This window comes from Argiope bruennichi, chromosome 3 (genome assembly GCF_947563725.1).
Source record: "Argiope bruennichi chromosome 3, qqArgBrue1.1, whole genome shotgun sequence".
Classification (NCBI taxonomy): Eukaryota; Metazoa; Arthropoda; class Arachnida; order Araneae; family Araneidae; genus Argiope; species Argiope bruennichi.
This window is the reverse complement of record NC_079153.1, coordinates 89,057,031-89,078,326: the sequence shown is the minus strand read 5'-3', so window position 1 is coordinate 89,078,326 and position 21,296 is coordinate 89,057,031.

The window sequence follows — 21,296 nt, the reverse complement described above, 5'->3', positions numbered from 1 at the left end:
TATGACGTAAATTCTAGAATAATAAAAGAGAGTTGTAAAAATATTTTATTTAAACTAAAAAATCTCTGAGTATAGATTTTTAGATTATCAGAATTCATAAAGTGAACAAGAAAGTAAAATATGTTTATCCATCCCTTGTTGTAAGAACGAGAACAGTGTCAATAAAAAATAAGTATTTGAAAAAAAATCAGTATTTTTAATATCCTCATGAAATATTGCCTTTCAAACTACTTTTATTATTTGCAACCTTTGCTTTTTTAAATACTTTGAATAAATCGAAATTTTAATTATTTTCCTTAAAAGGAATACTCATAAAGCAAAGCTAATTTCAAAATGCATGTAGAAATTTTAACTCTACAATGTTTTATTTAACTTTCCAAGCGATATAATAATAAACGTTCATCCATTGCACTTAGCACATTGAGGTTTTCAATCAACAGGAATCATTTTTCTACTGAGATGCAAAAGTAGGTGAAAAGTTGTACCAAACTTTACGTAAAAAAATAGAACTTGGATCATAACTACATATTTCACTCATGCCGAGAGAAATCGTGGTTTTCCATCATTCTGTCGAGCGCTTAAAACTCGGGAAAGAAAAATTTTCAATCATCGCTGCGCTAAAAATTCGAACAATACATCTAAGACGGAAGCGAAGCGTCGAAAGCAAAGTAATTACTGCACATGAAGAATCGCGATGTTGTTCAGGTAACGAAACTGTACTGGTTGGAGAACAGCAGAGAATACACGTTTTATTCTTTCTTCTAAAATTGGCGATAACGATAAACAAGAATATCAAGAGAGATGACCAGAACAACTCATTTTTGTCAGTGTTTAATTGTTTTCGTGTTTCTACTTCGAACCTGTTAATTACTAAACTTAGAAGTATTCTTTTAACTGTGCAAAATAATTTTTAATAATAATTTATAATTAGAAACCATTAATTTCTGTTCCAGAAAAGACTTGTTTATATAATTTTGCTGGATTATACGTATGAATAAATTCTACTGCAAAATGTTTACAAAAATTACATAGTCTTTCCATTTTGAGAGGATCAGAAGTTGTGAAAGCAGAATTTTTATCTGTATTTCAGCGTTAATATTATAACATTATGACGGTAAATGATTACTGTCCTATTAAAATTGTTGCACTTTAATCATTTGTTGATCGTTGTATACCATTTTTAATTATTCCGTCGTTTAGTGTATATTAGTGTATTGAAGATTATTGTACGATAACGGGATAAGTAAATGCATGAAATTGTTGGAAAATATTTTATTTTCTACTAATTTGAAAAGAAAATTCAGCTTTTTAAATCAAACACCTTCGTTCATTCATTTTGAACAGTTATGATAGCAAATTATATTTTTTATATTCGGCTGAACAGTACATTGAGTTAGATCTATTATCTTTAAGAATATATAAATCATGGAAAATCTTTTATTTTAATTTCTAATCAACTGAAAAAAAATTCGGCTTCTTCGACCAAACGCTTTCCTTCATTTATTTTGAATACTTATTTCTGAAAATTATATCATTCATATTCGACTGAACATTACATTGAATTAGAAGAATCTTTAAGAATATATAAGTTAATGGAATAAGTCATGGAAAATCTTTTATTTTAATTTCTAATCAATTGAAAAAAAAAATTCGGCTACTTCGACCAAACGCTTTCGCTCATTTATTTTATTCAGTTACTTAAGGATTTCGCTCATTTATTTTATTAGTTAATTCAGCAAATTAATATTCGGCTAAGCAATACATTGAGTTAAGTCCATAAACTTTAAAAATATATTTTTAAACAGAAATCACTTGCCTAAAAACTAGCAATGAAAGTATTAAATTGGATATAAAATTATTGATTGTTATAAATTTGATTTGTTCAGGCAAGTCTCAGAACCAATGTGAATATATTTAATACTAATTTAACCAATTCATTAAAAGAAATATTGAAATTTTAAAAAATAACAATTTTCCAAAAAATTAATTTTAAAATTCCTTCTTTTCTGTTATTACTCGTAATTACCAACGTAATTCAAGTAAATATTATCATCAGGCCTATTTATGATATTTTTGATGGTCCATAAATTAGAATTTAAAAATGCTCTCATATATATATAACCGTATTAGAAAACGGACGTCACTTTTTGATAAACCAGTTTGAATCATTGCATTAGTTCTGCATTAAAACAATTTTTTTAAATGCAGAAAATCTATTATTTGAGATATTATTAAACGTATTTTCGTCCGCAAAAATACTAAATACAAAGAGAGATACAATACTTTCGATCAATTAATATGTCTTTTAGCAATATGAGCTTAACATAAAAAAATAATAAAGCGTTATTTAAATGTTTTAAGAAACACTGCCCAAAACGGAATGAAATATAAGGCTATGAAACAGAAATACAAAAATTTTCATAACAAATGTATTAAGATCAACAAGTCCTAACTGCTCGATGATTCGTTCGAAGTTTGTACATTTTAATACTGTGTTTTCAATTATTTTATTTTTTACTTCACAAAAAAGTTAAATGGTGCACCATCTTGTATCAAGGATTTTTCAGAATTTGAAATAAAAAGCAAATTCTAAAAAAAAGAGACAATCTATTGCAATCTGTCTATTTCTTATAATGAATCATTTTACAAAATATCTTGACTGACAAAGGATTTTAATGTAGTCTTTGATTTTATGCAAAGGTTGGATTATTATCCAATTCTTATTTCTTAAGACAAAATAAAATTAACTAATATTTTTCATATTTTAAATTAACAAGCACTACACACTTACTGAAGATTCCTATAGCTTAATGTGTAATTTTTCTACATCGTTTTTAATTTTATCTTTTCAACAAATATGAGGCAAGAATTTTTTAATAAGAAACACATTTCAGATTAAAGCAAAAATACATTTTAGTGGCTAAATTTTTAAATGGCTTCAGGAATGAATTAGAGTCCAGGAAATTTTTTTTCAGTTTACATGTAAGGGTTTTTATAAAGGTAATTTGGAAATTTTAAGATTTAGTTATGGCGGTTTTTCTGAAACCTTTATAATTCAGTTTCGAATTTTTTTTCCTCTTTTTCCCTTGAAATTTTATATTCATATTAATTGCTTCATTAATTTATATTTTAAATATTTATCTATAAAACTCTTCAGTTTAAAGAAGATGTAATACTAATCTTTTTAATTTAACTGAAACATGAAATATAAAAAAGAAATGGTTTGGAATAAAAACATTCTTTTTCATTGCTTTTTTGCCTTCATAAAGGAATAATGATTTTTATTTGATGTTTTAAAATTTAAATGTTTTCAATTTTAATAAAATAAAATATTTCTATACAATTAGTAGTTTACACAAGCTATACAATTAGTACAAGCTATACAAGTAGTTTATACAAGCTATACAATTAGTAGTTTTAAAGTTTAGCTTTATTTTCATCAATGAAAACTTTTTATGTCTCCATGGTATTGAGAAAATGCTACATTAAATTTCTAAATGAATGCTATTTTTCAGAAAATTTTACTTAAAGAAATATTTCCTCTTTTTACAATCACACAACTAAGAAATAAAATAAATTATTGCATTTTGTATTTTATTTAAATACACTCTTTTAACATGATATATTTATTTGTATTCCTCTTTAACGTAACACATTTATTTTTCGTTAATTAGAGTATACATCATATATTCCACTAATAAATGTTTCTGGCGTTTAATATAGTACCTTTCATGGATAAGCACCAACACAGCAATAAAATACGTAGGGAATGGGACATAGAGTTCTTAAGAAAAATAGTATTTTAAAGAAAGACAACACAATAATTTTACTTTTCTTATATCTGCGTTGTAGACTTCCATGAAAAGAAGTTGCTTTTATTAAAAACGTATAATTTTACTACCCAAAATATCAATTAAAGCAAATTGGATATATTTGACAATAATTTAAATTAATTCAAAATTTCTCGATTAATCAGAATAGAGCTCTACGCTACGAATAGAGCTAAGAATCCGTGTATTTTCAAAAAAAGAAGTGAAAGTAGTGAAAATATTTGATATCCTTATATAATTATTATTTAACCAGAAATCTTTAATGCTTTTAAAAAAGACTAAAAATTATAATTTTTCCCAGCCCCTTCCAGAAAACCCTATTCTCAAAAATGTTTATAATTCCGAGGAAATCAAAATCTAAATACCAATGCGATATAAATCAATGCAAACTATATCAATTCCTAAAAGTAGTATCCCTGGTAAATTAAAGTAGTTGGTTTTATTGTATTTGAAACCCCCTTTAAAATAAAATGAAATGAATTCAAATTTTAAAATAAACGTATAAATACAAATTCCAAAATCTTCAATAAAAATGAAAGAAAGAAGAAAACTTCAAGTGCCAATAATTTGTTTAACAATGATTTGTATTGAATGGAGAGGTTATATTATATGAAAAAAGATTCAAGCTGATTTTGTTACATTGACGCTGGAATCTTGCAACAAAAGAGTACATTTCCCCTTCTACACTGAAAATTTAGCAATGCAGTAATAAATTCATAAGAATATCTTATTTGGGATTTTCGGTCATGAGTGTTATTGTCACACCTAAAGAATTGCCGCACCTATTGAATCTTAACCAAAGATTGTGTTAATCAAAGAGTGACTTTTATTATGAATTAGCACTTATTATATATAGAGTCAAGAGAAAAGTGCAGAAGACAGAGAAATCCATTTCACCGAATCAGTAGTCAACTCATTTCTAATATGCAACTACACTCTAGTTTTGGCCACTTTCAGCAATTAGAGTGGTAATGACTTATTACTGGGCGATTTTATTCATGGTGATTAACCTTTTCCTGTTTGTCCTAGGCTTGGTGAGGTTTGTATCTTATATCAATGATTCCAAATTTTGCAGAACATTTTTAATATTAATTCCTATTTCACTGTATTTTCCTCTCATTTAATTTAAATTTTTCTTTAAATAATTTTAAGATTTATTTTAATAATAAACCATTAGTAAATTTATTTATTTATTTAAGAAATGAGTATAAAGGAAATTAAGCCAAATACAAATCCTAAATCGTTTATTTGCTTGGCTTCCAAGCTTAGAATTAAATTCTAATTATGAAACACAGATAAAAAGTTACCATTAATGTATCTTTTATCAATTTAGAGATTCATTAATGGTAATTACGTCATTAAAATTATTCATATAAAAATCGGGCTGACATCCATATAACTAAAATATTAAGAGGTTAATAATGTAAAAACATTTTAGAATAAAATATCTTGAATGTTGTTTATTTCATTATTTTATACATCTCCATCAATATTCCATTATTAATAAATTTTGATTGCTTAAATTTGCTATCCAGAACAATGAAAAAAATATTTTAAGGAAGAGTGGGAGAAAATGCTTAAAGACATTTCTATTAATAATTTTTAAAAAGTAAATACTAATATATCTTGTACTAAAATCTGGATTAATTTCCGTTTTTCTTTTATAAATAATGGAAATTTACCTACATGATAGAAAACTATCTAAAATTGAATGTTCAAATTAGCAATTCTAAAAACATTAGAGAATAAGTCTTATAAATCATTTTGTGAATTATTTTTTTAATATAAACAATCTCCTGAGAATGACAGTGTGAAATCATAATAATAAACGTACAAACATAATTTGTAGTGAAAGGTAACGTTGGAGAATATTTAAAAAAGTTTTCAACTGATAATTATATTTATATCCGATATCGTTTCCGATTTCGTCACTTCTCTAAAGGGCATTACAGATTCCTTCCTCTTCCGCTAATCTCCTGAACGATGACAGTATATAATCATTAAACCAAAAATACAAAAGTAATTTTTGGCAAAATTAAATACTGTGAAATATTTTTTTAAATGTTCAAATGATAATTTTATTTATTTCAGATATCATTTTCATCACATCTCTAAAGGGCATCACAAATTCCGATATCTTCCATTAATCTGCTTAGCGATGCCAGTATGTAATCATATAATTAAGAAGAGAAACATAATAAAGTAATTTGTTATAGCATTTAAAAAATGTTCAAATGATAATTATATTTATAATCGTATATCGTTTTTAGTTTCATCACATCTCTAGAGGGCATTACAAATTCTAAATTTCTTAAATATCTCTCATTCATTTTAAAAATTTAGATCATCTTAATAAATTCCTTTTCTTAATTAACAGTTCCTTCATTAACGATTCGACATTCCTCTCGCAAATATGTTTGGAAAGGCAAAAGTATAAAAAAAAAGTCGAGAGCTCTTTTACGTAAAAAGCAATTGAGTTTTTTCATAACAATCTTATGAAACGTTTTCAATATTAACTCTAAAGGAAGAAAAAAAATATCCGTTAATTACAGTCATTCTGAAGGCAAGCTAAGAAAACAGCGATAATCTAGTTTGGCCAGTTTTAAAACCGAAAGCATTCTCTTCTAATTTAGTCCATTAAAAGTAATATGCTGATTATAATGTATGCATCTCATTCTTTTGTTTTTATTTACTCTGAATGTTAAGGCAAAAAGGTAACTTAATCGAGTTTTTTTTATTTATTTCGGTTAAAAAAATAGAAATAGAATGGGCAAAGTAAAGTTCATGTATCATTATACAATTAAGATTTACATTAAGAAAGCAATTTAATGTGCAGTGTTTGACATTTTTTATTAGGTACGAGAAAAAAGTGTTATTATCACAAGCTAATTTAGTTTTAACAAATATATGCAAATCAAATACTTAAAATGAGTTCCATTTTACTTTTAATGAATCTTAATTTACTTAGGGTGGTATGGTAAATTAATTTAATTAGATTATTCTATTATTTTTATTTCAAATATGCAGATTTAGACAATTGACTAATTGACTTCTATATTTTTGACTGTAAAAGAATTCACTCGTTTCATACTAAAATTTATTAGGCCGTAATATCATGCATAGAAAAGACATTATTTAACCCGACAATGAGCATAAAATTCTTGAAATATTATATTTACATTCCATGTATTAGAATGTTTGTATAATGAAACAAAAAGTTTTGTTTTAAAACTAACAATATGAAGAAAAATTGAAATTATATCTATAACATTTTTATGATGCTTTGCAAGCATTCTGCAACGTATTTACAAAACAAATAATTCGAATCCGCTTGAAAAATATTGATATTCAGAAAAACATCGATACACAGTATCAAAATCCTACTTATAAGATATAGGAAAAACCACAAAATTTTAAACATTTTAGTTTTTACTATCATCCTCCACAAAAGCAAAAAGGTCTTCATTCAACTTCCCATCTTATTTAATGAAACTTTGGAATTTCAAATATATGCTTAAGTGCAATATTTAGATAGATGAACGCTTTTTCTATTTTTTTGTAACAATGTACATAAATATTTGTTCCAATACATTTTGCTTTCGAATATTTATGAAAATAAAAAATAATTGTACACGAAAGTATTATGAAATTTTTGGTCTTTTGTAATGGCGTGTGGCAATTTGCTGAATACAGCTTTTGTAGACATACTCCTACTACTTCTTAAAATTAAAATAAGATGCAGAGACAAGTGATATAAACACTTCGAACATTTAAAAAAAGAAATATTGTATATTTTTCACTTAAATATATCATACGCAAATTGGAGTAAACATGATCCTGCTGCTCCAAATTAGAAGCTTAGTTCTATATTTTGATTATAATATCACAGTTTTCTACAGTCGATGTATATTAAAAGATTGAATGAGAAAAAAAAATCCCACATCATTCATAATTTTAGAATATTCCTCTCATAGTGAATGTTAATAACAAATATGAATATTTGAAAACACAAAATGGAAACACGATACAATGAATAAATTATATAAGAAACAGATTTTGAGGGCCCATTTTTAATTTTGTACTAATTTTTCTAAAAATTAGTATCTGATAACATCGCATGTAGGAAATAAAATTTTTATTTTATTGCTCAGTTAGATAATAATCAAATTCTAAAAATAATAAAACTGTTCATTATTTTCGGAAATTCAAAATTATTCAACAATTTCAAACTCCAACCCAACAAGAAAACAGTTAAAATTCGATTACAGTATTCCGTAGCTATGAACATCAAATATATTAATTTAAATAAAAGTATATGACAAAGAAATAAGATTAAAAATTTTTAAAAAGGAACAATTTGTATATTAAATAATAACATTATTTAATATTTAATTTTTTTCCACGTTATAATTTTGACTTAAATCTTTCCCAATTTTACTGTTAAGTAATACTATTGTTAGAGAAATATGAATCAATATTTATTAATGGATTAATTATGTTCAGAAAATATAAAAAAGCCTGTTGTCATCGAAACCAGACTACAAATAATATTTCGAATCTCAAGCGAATTACGAAAATAAATGAAAGTCTGATTGCATAATTCCAACTAATCAGACTTGAAACATGATCCCTTAAGTTTAGTTTAGTTATATTAACGTCCCCATTATAAAGCAGCACTAAGGCTATTTTGGAACGGACCTCGTAATTTTGAACCGCGGTCAGATGACGAGGACGACACCTGAGCTGTCACCCCCATCTCCACTCCACAGCAGCGGGAGGACGTTTGGCATGACGGATTTAACGCGCAACAGACCCCCTTACACGACGGTTCTTCGGTGGAATCGGGTCCACATGCGGCTCGGCCACATGATCCCTTAAATAGAATGGTTTAAAACCAAATCTTCACGATTAAGCGATTTTATATGTGGATAGATGCTGCGTGGGCTCGATTTAAATTAAACTAAAGTTTGGGAAGCTGTTTAGTGCCGAAGCAATATTTTATCCTCTAACTCAAGGGCTCTTGTTTCCAAAATTCTTTAAGAATCATTACAACGCAGAATTTTAATGTTATTCTGCTTAAATTTTTAACACTATATTGGAGGAATCTACCTATTATTTTATATTGCTTCGTTAAATTCATCATAAGTTTTTGGGCAAAGGATTTAGATTCAACTCTTTCCATCTTTCACTCAATATTGTTATAATTAATCCACAGTCTCCCAGAATTCGTTGTTTTCATTCTGTGTTTTTGAGATTCATTCACAGTCTTTACAGTAATGATTTTAAATGTATTTTTTTTTAAAAATTCGGTAATATAAATAGGTCTCAAAGATTGAAAATAAAGATAATTTTTTTCTGTTGTCGATTCTGATAGAAAAATGTACTAATTATCATCATATTTATGGAACATAAGCACAGCTCTGATGTTCTTTCTGAAAATAGCTCATCCAAGAATTTTTCTTACAGATTCTTTGTGCTAAGTATAAAGGTCGCAAGTCAGTTAATTAATTAAATAACAAAACAGCATTCTTTATAAAAAAAAATACAAAAAATAAATAAAAAATAAATTTCTAGAACAACAAAGAGAAAGTAAAAAAATCAAAGAACTAAAAATGAATATCATCTGCATAAATTTTGATCAAATCAAGTTCGCATCGGTGCTTGGAATCTTTTCGAAAGTAAAATAAGAAAAGAAATTGCTCTTTTATAAACAAAGTTGTAAAAAAAAAATTGTGTTTGGTCATAAAAATATCATCAAACCGCTCTGTTGAAAACTTTGCAATAGCAATTTGCATATAATTGTGACGTTAAAAGTGGGGTACAATGAAAACCTCGAGGCTGATATTTAATGAGGGGAAAAGAATCCACATGGTCAGAGACAGATACTTGAAGAAGAATGAGGAATTAAAAGCACTTTTAAAACCTTCGTGTCGATATTTATGTCATGTTTTTAGCATGATTTATTTTACTTTATTTCAAATAAATGTAATTCATAAATACTACCAATTAATTTTTTTGTATAAATGATTGAAAAAAATAAAATATTTTACTGTCTGTTTTTTTAAATGATAATGGTTTTCATGAATACGAATGTGAATAAATTTGTTTTTTACATTTATTTTTTAATTTATTAAGTATAAAATGCCTATTTAAAAAATATATTAAAATAATTTTGTTTCCATTTGAATTGTAAATAAAACGTTTAGCACAAGATCATTTCACAAGATGTCCATTGCATTAGTGGCCCAAACACTATTTTTAACCAATAGATAAGACGCATATTTCCGATTGGAAAAATTGCTTTAACCCTTTTTCTAGTCATGTTATGTTAAAATATTTTTAGGTTTGAAATTAGAATAAGAAGAGGGATTCATTTAGCTTATTAGACAAATTTAATTTGATTAATTAATTAATTTGGTTAATTAATAATTAAGTAACAAATCAAGACACATCATTTTGTGTGAGATAAAGAAATGAAGCATCTAAGTTTCTGTCTTTCTAAAAAAATTTCTTAAGAAGAACTTATGCCAACCTACATAATTTCATACAAAGATTGATAAATTTGGTAGGAAGCATACTTCGCACGGCTCTAGAAAGGGTTAAAATACTTCAAGCATTATACTTTATTTTTTTCAGTTTGTAAATTTTCATTAAAATATTTGCTATGTCTAAATTTTTATACCGTTTGACAGAACTATTACCCAAATTTAAATTAAAACACCCCTAACGTTTTAGTGAGAATAAATTCAACATTTTTGCTGTTTTGGGATAAAAATTTATTGGGTAATGAAGCTGTGAATATCATTTTTAATATTTGAAAAAATTATCTCAAATACTTCTTTAAAAATCCAGATGTATAGAATCGTTTTGTTAATTATCAAAAATTATGCATCATCTTCGTGATATTATAAATAATTACATTTATAAACAAATAAACGAAAAGTTAATGCAAAAAACAATTTAGAATTCTTCAAATTATAGTTTTCTGTTATTATCCATGTTTCCGCAAATACAAATTTTTATTTTGTAAAAGTAATCCATAAAAGAAACTGTTTTAATAAATATATTATGTAGTTTATGTAAGTTACAAATACGACAATAAATTTCTGCAAGGTTTTTTTTTCCAATAAAATAAATTAGAATGTTTTTGATTCCTTGAATAGAAGCTTTGCATTATTTTAAATAGCTAGTTTACTCTTAAAGAATTCAGTTCCAATATTCATGAAACGTACTGTCTTGGCAAAAACGATAACGAAACAAATGTACAGGTCCTTTCTTTTGTTTAAACTTTTATTGCATTTATAAACCTTGCTATCACTGGGGAATACTGCTTCTTAATACAAAGTCGTCTTCTCTAAACCTGAATATTTCAATACGATGTTTAGCAATGCATTTATTCGAAACCTTTCATTGTATAAGATGTTTAAATTAGAGGTATTCTTTGGGGGTATCAAGTTGCTTACAGGAGTTATCCAATTGCCCTTTTATGCATTTTCCATGCGATGATTTCGGTGTCACAAGATTCAATGAAATGAATGGATTACCATAAAACACGTTTGGATAATAAATCAGATCTATTATTTTTGTGATGTCAGCAAATAAATATATTTAATAGAAGAACCTAGAGGAAAGTGAGATATATGAATATTTAGAATATAGGCTGTTTCCTTGATTCAGGTGGCATTAATTCTGCTCTGTAGTGACAGATTCTCATTTTTCATTCTACTAGGGAAAAAAATAAACATGCCTTATAGGCCTTTTCATTGATGATGAATTCCTGGTGTTAGCATACAGGAATTTAATTACTTTTATTTAACTTTCTAAGGTTCTTTTATATATAAATTATTTTTATTCATTAATCATTAAAGTCATAAAAAACTATTTAATATAGATTACAGCATCTTTCCTAAAGTTCCTTACCTAAATTAATAATAAAAATTTATATCAACAAGAATATAATTCTGTTTCAATTTTATAACCTCTATTCGCACTATGGGTAATGACTAGTACACCAAGTGTGACTATATTAAATACTGCCACTAATTTAAGATGAAACTTTAATTTTTATAAGGATCCGATTGACTCAGAACTTACCAGAGGGAAACAAATTAATTGTATTGAAAATAGAAAGAAATCGAAGAAACTACAGAAGTGCTGTCAGATAAGAGTTGGAAATTTAAAAGTTGCAAATACACTTCAATGTTTCACAGAGTATCAAGAATTCAGAATAATATTGAATATATATTACTAACCATCTTGTAAGAAAACTACTAAAACGAATATATTGGATCTACATATCCTCATGATTTTTGGAACAACACCAAAAGCATTTAGTTTTTCCTATGTCATTTTCAGAGTGCAAGTATTTTAGTTTATCTTCGAAAAACATATAGCTTCGAATTAATATATATAATATTATAATTGAATATGTATAATATTGAATATATAATTTTGAATTCAAAACTAAGTTGAATTATAAATTCAATGATGAAACTTATAAAGCTGAATAAACTGTTGTATGGTTTTCTAAAAAGACAAAACACAAAGGTTCACTGTTCTTTCCAGATTTTTAAAACTAAGATCCATAGATTTCATCAAATAACCCGCTAGGAATTTATATTTCATTTGATTAAGGATTTGTATGAAAAATTTGAATGTGTTTGTAGAAATGAAATAAATGAATGAATGATATTTTTCAAAAAGCGATCAAAAGTTCTTGCTTTCAGAAGGGATACAGATTAGAACATTTATACAAATTAAATGCATTTTTTGTTACTACTTAAATATATATGAATGTGACGAACAGCTTTATTTCAACAATGATTATTTTTCCTGGAAAGAGACTAATCAATACTCATTAATATGGCTCCACCAGATAGCTATCCTGAATATCAACTACCCGGACGGATACTGACAGAATTTTTTTGTGGATTGAAAAGCCTATGGAATTCTCTAAGCAAAAAGATGGAAAACTAATTTTCTTGATTTTAAATGATCCTGTCACTCATCGAATAGATTCAATATCATCGACTTGATTTGAAAAAAAAAACTATTTTGAAAAAAACTATTTGATTAAGAACTATTTTGATGTATTAGCCGCCAAATTACTCCCACATGATGCAACAGCTAAACATAACTTTCACGGATCCTTTAAGAATTCATCTATTAACGTCTTATGATAACACAAATTAAATAACGTCAGATTGATTTTTTTTCTTATAAAAGAAAAGAGGATGTCAAGTTTAAATAATTGGGATGGGCCCAAGAAAACTTCAGCACAGCGGAGGAAGGAAAAGAAAAATTTCTTCACAAAGTTTCTTGAAATGCTATAAGAGGTAAAAATAGCTTAAGATTTTACTATATAATCACCTAATTCTTTTTAATTTTCATAAACATACGTATATTAATTTTTTATACTATTGGAGTAACACAGGGCCATATGGAAATTTTTACTTTCTCGTACATGGAGTATGGAGATCGAATTTTTTGACGAACTCCGGCTTTTTATTAGTCTCCACATTTTTGACCTCTCTGAGTGAAAACCCGATTCTATACCACAAATATTTTTCGGAAAATACCCGCCTGTCTGAAAGAAAGATTACTAAAAAATGTTTGGAGCTAGAAAGTTGAAAGTTGTTATATGGTCTTTACACTAAATTTGCAGATTTCTATAAACTTTAAAAAAAAATATGTTTAGAGTAAATCCATCTGTCCGGCTGTCCGAACTTCAGTTAACACGATAACTACAAAACGAAGAGAGCTAAAGGAATGGAATTTGGTACACGGATTTAACTTCTATAAATTTTGATGCCTGTCAAATTTTAAGCCAAAATCAACAAGGAGACTGTATCAGTCTGAAGTTACAGAAATATGTAAACGCAGTGATTCAAAAACGTAATGACATATATATTAAAATAAACATATGATTTAGTGACTACAAGTGCAGTATTGTGTCAAATCTTTATTTCAATCGATTGAGAAAAATGTGTTAAAAGAAATTCGTTTTTCGGATACTTTTAAGCACACGCCAGGGATTAATAGCCAATAAACTCGCCAAGTAATGCTAAGTTCTCACCAGAAGTTAATATTTCGTAAGTATTCTAAGCCAGTGCCCTCCGAGGGATTCTCTGGCATTACACGTTTATTAGAGAGTAAGTGATAAAATTTTGGGGAGATCAGTTGGTTTATTAAAAAATATTGACAAAAGAGAAGCGAACCTATGAATTTTAAGAATAATATATTACAGTGTGTTAAACAATGTATATTTAAAAAATTGATTCTATCTGGAGCAAATAATTTTAATAATGATTCGATTCTTAGCTATCCTTTCTCAACTGGATTTCTTTTGGATGGTAAACAACAGTTATGGAGGACAGATTTTATATAATTAGTTTATACATCTAGAGAAAGCAACTTTTACATATTTTCATAATAAGAGAAACCATAGATTTGGTTTCGTTTTTGTGTTTAACTGGCGCAAGAGCCATTCTTGGCTAAACTTTGCCAAGAAAACCCATAAAAATTTCCTTTGACTTTCAAATACTAAACACGTTTTTTTTAAAAAAAAATCCTCAGAAAATTAAATATGGTTTTATAATCAAGTGAAAATATTATATTTTTATACAAAAATATCTTAATAGCTAGCAGAAAATAAAGCTTTGCATAAATATGCAGGACGACTTCTAATGAAATTTATAAAATTTAGTAAGGAATATAGTTTTTGATGACTGAAAGAAATAAAACTCATTTTGTTATCAGGCTGAAAAGTTATGAAGACAATAGAAAATATTCCAATATTCAAAACATTCAAAATATTAAAAAAAATGGAAACCATTATTTTTTTTTCTTGAAATTCCAAAATAAAGGAATGCACAGTGTTTAATATTTATTTTCTTACTTTTACGTTTACTTATTTTTTGATTCCGTATCATGTACAACATCAATATATAGTTTTATTTAAAATTTATAAGAATTATATATAACAATTACTTTCGTAAATAAAAACATAAATGATATTGCAGACAGATTCGAAGCCATCCGTTGTGGTCTCACTAATACTGTAGAATAAGTATTATATATTTTCCCTCCCGCATAAAATTGTGGCCATTTGGCAAGGCTGTGATGACCAGAATGTTCAGAGTTTTAATTTCAGATTTGCGCTCATAACTATTTTCTGCTTCGCAATAAGGGAAAAAAAGTACTTTGTATTTTGGAGACACTTTTTCAAATTCATTGAAACTAAATTTTTGGCATAGAACTGAAATTTTAGAACACACCAATTTCCATTTATTTATATGTTGTTCTGTTTTTTTATTTATCGTGTTTCCGTGCATGCGAAAATACACATTGGCAGACGACCAATTCATTGACAAGTTTGGTTTAAAATATTGTAAGTGTAAATACTTAAGATTCTAAATCAAGTATGAAATGTTAGACGCTTATATTTTTGAACTTTTGAATTATTACTTTTATGTGTTCGGGAAACACAGACCAAAAGATGCTCAATGTCCTTGACATATATTTAGATCCAAGTTTGATACAAATGTTTAATTTAGATGCTAAACCTGTGTACTAGATGTTATCTTCTCGTTCATAGCGTGTTGTATTCATTTATATTCGGACATCCAGGAAGATCGACCTAAGATTATATACAATATTTCACTCATTTATCTCAAATTTTTTTGAGTTATCGTGTTCAGAGACAGTTTAATTACAAAAATAAATTTTTGAACTCAGGAAAGTAAAAAAAAAAATTTAAATTCTTCAAAATCTGGAGTCCGAAATTTTTGCAAGTATAATTCTTAATCTTTATATACTTAAAATATGTAATAAACAAATAAAAACCTTCGTCATAATATCAAAGGAAAAAGGTTCTAGAACTGAAAAACAATTCAAGAAAAAGCAGGTTTGCTATAGTTTTATTTAGAAAGCTATATTACACTACAAAATATATCTCTAATTTAACACATTAATACAAAAAAAAACCTTAAAATTTTGCAAATCTGCATCATAAACTACTACACAGACAAATTAAGAATAATTAATAAATCGATACGGAATCCTATTTTTAAAAATCTTCAATCTAAATGCCGTAAAATGGTTTAAAGGAAGAATTGAATACTATCAGTTTCTTGCAAGAATTTATCCGATTCTCCACAATGGCACCCTGTCACGTTCTTTCATCCGAAAGTAATGACTGACCACAAGAATTTTCAGAAATTGAGCATTCGGGAAATCGCTTTAATTAAGCCAAAGACAGTAAAATCGAGTCATAATTTTTCAGACTACTTCTGGAAAAATCAAGGTCGGGAAACGGTCGTTTTGTACCTTCTGGCTCAAATAAGCTTTCTCAGAAATTAAAACATTGAGAAACATTACGGTCGGAAATTAGCGTGAGATCGTAACTATGCTTCTGTGAGTGAAGAACGGTTACATTTGGATTTAGAAAGGACGTGTTAAAACTAGCATGGCAAGAGACTCTGGATCATAAGAAAGTAGTTTAACGCCAAAGGACTTTTACTATAATGCGTGCAGATTAAATATGATGATAGAAAAGCATTGAGGGTGGAAGCCGACCCAAGGGATATTTTTAAAAGGTGACATATTTTCTGCTATGTCATAATAAATCAACTTAAATCTTTATTTTGCAAATGAGAAGTTTAATTAAGAAAGTGTTTTGAGTATAGTGTAATCAATGAAAATTTTCGTTATCGACGATTTATTTCTATAAACAGTCCAAACAAGTTATTATAGACTTTCAGTTAATGGATAATGCATGTTAGGATAATGAACTTCTGATAAATGAGAAACAAGATTTAAAAGAATATTTCTCAATTAACGAAGTTGTTTACTTTCTATAATTCTTTTCTATAAATAAACTGCCTATAAATACTTAAAATCAAAACTTTAATAAATATCTTTTAATTAGCATTTGGAATTAAACTGCTTTAAGAATCTTCAGTGTTAATGAAAGTAACAACTGTGTGAAGTCGATTTTTTTAATTTAATATTCTTTATTTATGAATATCTTTCATAAAATCGTCTGAATTTATTTATCCATACATTCCTTTGGGAAGTCAATAATTTTTATATTTGCATAATACAAATTTAAAGCTATTTTAATCTTAAAAACTATTTTCTTAATTTTGGCAGAATTTTCTTAATTAAAATCTAATACATATTTTTTTAATTCAAATTTGCTATAATAGCTTTTCAATACGTTCTTGAATTAGAGAATGAGCAAAATGTTTATTAAGAAATGTTCCACAGAATTTATTTTTTAATGCTTTGCAATGTACCAAAAGAATTAGAAATTTAATAATATTTTTCTGTCTTTTCTATTTAAGGATTCGAAAGAAATACATCTTATTTTCGGAACTAGGAATAGGAGAAATAAGAAAAAAATAGAAATAGAAGGAACTGGATAATATAAGGTTATCTTCAAAATTTCGAGCAAATCATTTGTAAAATTCTGAGGTTGAAATCTGCATTAAAACATTTTTAACCAAAACATTTCTGCACCTCTTATTTCTCCATTAAAAAATATTTGATTAGTATATTTTAATTTTATATATGTATTTTCAATTTATATGCAGAGTTTCAGATCAATTAAATACTCTTTCCTTATTTTTTTAATTGGAAGATTTAAGAGTTTTCTTGTATCTTATTGTTGTAGTGTAACTAAATTTAATTTAATAAGGTTATTTTACGAACTTTTCTATTGTATAAATTATAATTCATTTTATTTGTAACAAATAGAACATATTTTTTAATTAAGAAAAGCAATAAAAGAATATTTATGACTCCCTATATAACTTGAAATTTGAAAATACGTGTTTGAAATGTTAAACAACACTGTTTTGTATTTTCAGAAAAAATCAGTTCGTGTTTGTAAAAACCGATAAAATATTTTCAAAACAGATGCGAAATGTCTTCCTTGAAGGGTTTTTTTTAAACATTTAAACACCTAATAATTGCAGGAGAATATAAGAACTTAATGCATATTTCCTCTCATAAACTAGTAAACCCATGATAATGTTTAACAAAGAATTGAGTTAGAGATTTATAAGAATGAAATATTTCGATCAGATATCTTCTTCAGGAATATCTAGTTATTTATAAAGTTCATCCGATTACAAATCTTAGTAAATGGTGTTTAAATTGATCATAGATTTTTTTTATGAGTAAGTTAAATTTAAGCAATTTAACTTACTTTTTTTTTTTAATTTTTTTTAATTTTTTTTTTAATTTTTTTTATTTAGGCAATTTAATTTTTATCAAGCAATTTTATTATTTATTTTTATTTTTTTTATTTTATTATTTATTTTTATTATATATTTATTAAGCAATTAAGCCATTTTATTAAGCAATTTAAAATTTAAGCAAACGCTAATGTTGAAGGAAAATAATTTTAAAAAGTTTATAATAAGAATGGATAGATAAACTACCGTTCTTTTCGATAATGTCATCATTTAAGGAATTGCATCTTCTCCGTTATTAAAATATAATAAAATGTAGGATGGCATGTTTTTATTGGTCAGAATTACAAAATCTTCCAATAACTGAAATTAAACAAAAAATTAAATTTTTGAAAAAAAAAACACCTAGTGAAAAAGATTCTTTAATTTTCTTTTAAAAAATTACGATTTCATGTTGTTCATTTCATTGTTAGGTTTTTGCGTACTCCCTGAAATTTCAAAATTTGGCCTGAACTAAAATAAATCTGACTGTCATGCTCAAAAATAGAGAGCTATATTAATTTAGATTGAAACGAAATTATATTCAATTTTATTTGTTCCTGTAATTTTTAACAAATAAACTCCATGTTTGTGAAATTTTACAACCTTTTTAAATTAAAATATTGCATTTTTACATATTCTTTTTTTTTTAATTTTGGATTTTGACTAGTTTAAAATACTTTAGATTTTACTCCCTAAATTTAGTTTTAAGAAAATGTCTTCAGATCAAAATACCATTTCAGAAAATGAATCAATATTATTATGTCCATGAATTATTAAAATCTTAAAATTATTATATCTATTATTTAATTAAATTATCTAATAGTTAACATCCAATCATACAATTTTCTTCTAACAATAATTGAACAAAAAATATTTACTCCTATTACTTTTAATATCTCAATCTGCTGCTAGTTTTGGTATCATATTTTGAAAGTAATTAATATTTGAAATTTTCTTGATTAATAAATCAATAATAAAAAACTGCAATAGCGTGATTTGATTTGGAATTCCTTATCTCAAGATTAAAGAGAAACACTGAACATAAAATAGTTGATATTTTATATAAATAACAGTTTCAAAATTTCCATAGATTAAAAATCCATCTTTGTATTTATAATAACCACAGGTATTTTAACTTCCAATTCAAGAAATTTATCAAATTTTAGAAATTAAAGAAATTGGGCAAAAAAACTAACAAATTAAACATTTGTTTTTTACGAACATTTTTGCATCAGAATAAGCTATTATCATCTCATCTACTAAAATAGAAATTTTTATTATATATATATATACACACACAAAAGCTTTTTATAATAATTTATGAGCTTTAATAAAGAATTTGCCGGACAATTTTTAAAAAAAGTACTCTCGACTACCACAAACTTTTCATTTCGGAAGTACCATTTTCTCTTTCTTAATATCCCGTGGGGTTCTCTAAATTCCAAGGTCTTAAGCATCCTTGAGGCATTTTTAAGATTTAGGTCACCTTAACGCATTTCCTTCCTTAATTAGAAGTTTTCCCATTAGCAACTTAACTTTCCTTTCGCGATATTGGAAAAAATTGCCAGCAATTACGCTGAAAGCAATTAAGTTTTCCTTTTTTTTATATAACAACTCGATTCAAAATTGTTCACAGGCAGTTATGAAAAAAAAAATGTTAAACGCAACCATTCACAAAAAAATAAGCTAACAGAGTATATAATAAGCTAATCAAATAAAGCTAGTTTAAAACCAAGATCATTCTTTTCTAATTTGGTTCATTAAAGGTAATAAGTAGATTATGTTCTTACGTTAGAATAACATAGCTCTATTCAAATTTAATGGATTTTTCGTTGCAAAAGAGGGCAATATATCGAATTTATGGTTTTGGATGGAAAGTAAATAAAACTGAATACATAATGGGACGATGCAATAATTTGATATTTTGTATAATTGAAACTTTCAATAAAGAAAAACTCAGTAAGTAATATTTACCATTTTTTTTTTATTATGAACCAGTAACATAGAATGTAATTATCACAGCTTTAAATTAAAACAGATGTTAAGAAAAAGGCATAAAATAAAATCTAATGTTTTAATCAAACTTACCAATCTTTCCGAATTTATAGTTATTATAATTGTTTAAACTGCATCATATTTTTAATTTGTAGGCAAAGGGTATTGATTGAAGAAGTAATTTCCTATTCCGTGCAAAATAATTTTAATTATTCTAAAATAAATTCGATGCAAGTACAAAATTTTCTACGACAAACGGTCCTCTTCAAACTATGCATCCATTTCTTCTCGTTGAAAATAAGCAATAAATTTGTTAAAAAATTCTGAAAAAGTTTAAGAAAGTTTCAGGAGTTTAGGAACCCATAATTCAAATTTGCAAAATTTTATTGAACTTATAAACTATAAAAGATATAAATTACTATAAGATCCTGAGTTTTTTTCCATTGAAAATTTGTTACAAAAACAGTTTTCCTAATATTATGACAGTTATTTAAAAACATTAAAATAACTATTCTATTTCTTAAATACATCCTTCAAGTTTATCTGTTTCAATTGCATAATGCTTCTTTGATGAGAGATACCATTTAGTCAGACAATAGTTATGCAAATATTTGCAGATTGTTCATTTGCTTTTTTTTCCAACTATTTCATGTAACATTGATGACAAATTATGTTAATTTTATTACAAACCCCAAATAGATAACTTCGTTTTACTACTAGATAATTGACTTTTCAATTTTGCAAATTGTTACAATGCTTAACATCATTGTATCGCTGTTTATAAGATTTTCTTACGATTGTTTTTAATAGAATGAGCTTTATTTTTGGATAGAAGTAAAAAGAGGTTTTGGATAATCAACATGAATAAGATGTTTAAAATTCTACTTAGCTCAGATGCAAAGTGTTTTTATTGGCTGTTATGGAAAATTTCTAACTCCAAATATTTTCATGGTTATGTGCAAGCATGCTTTCGTACACAGATATCTAATAATTTCTATATAGAAATCAATGATAGCCATTTAATTAAAATATACAAAGAGCATGCAAATATAGATATTATGTTTACTTAGAATGTTCATTCAAAAAAATTTTTGGCAACCTTTTTAGTTGGAAAATGGCAAAAAGCTGTTATGACAAAATATGAAATTTTTACCATGCGGGTATACAGCATTTGGCACTGCACTTCACATCGGAATCAGCGAACACACAATACGTTTCTATTTGCCCAGAA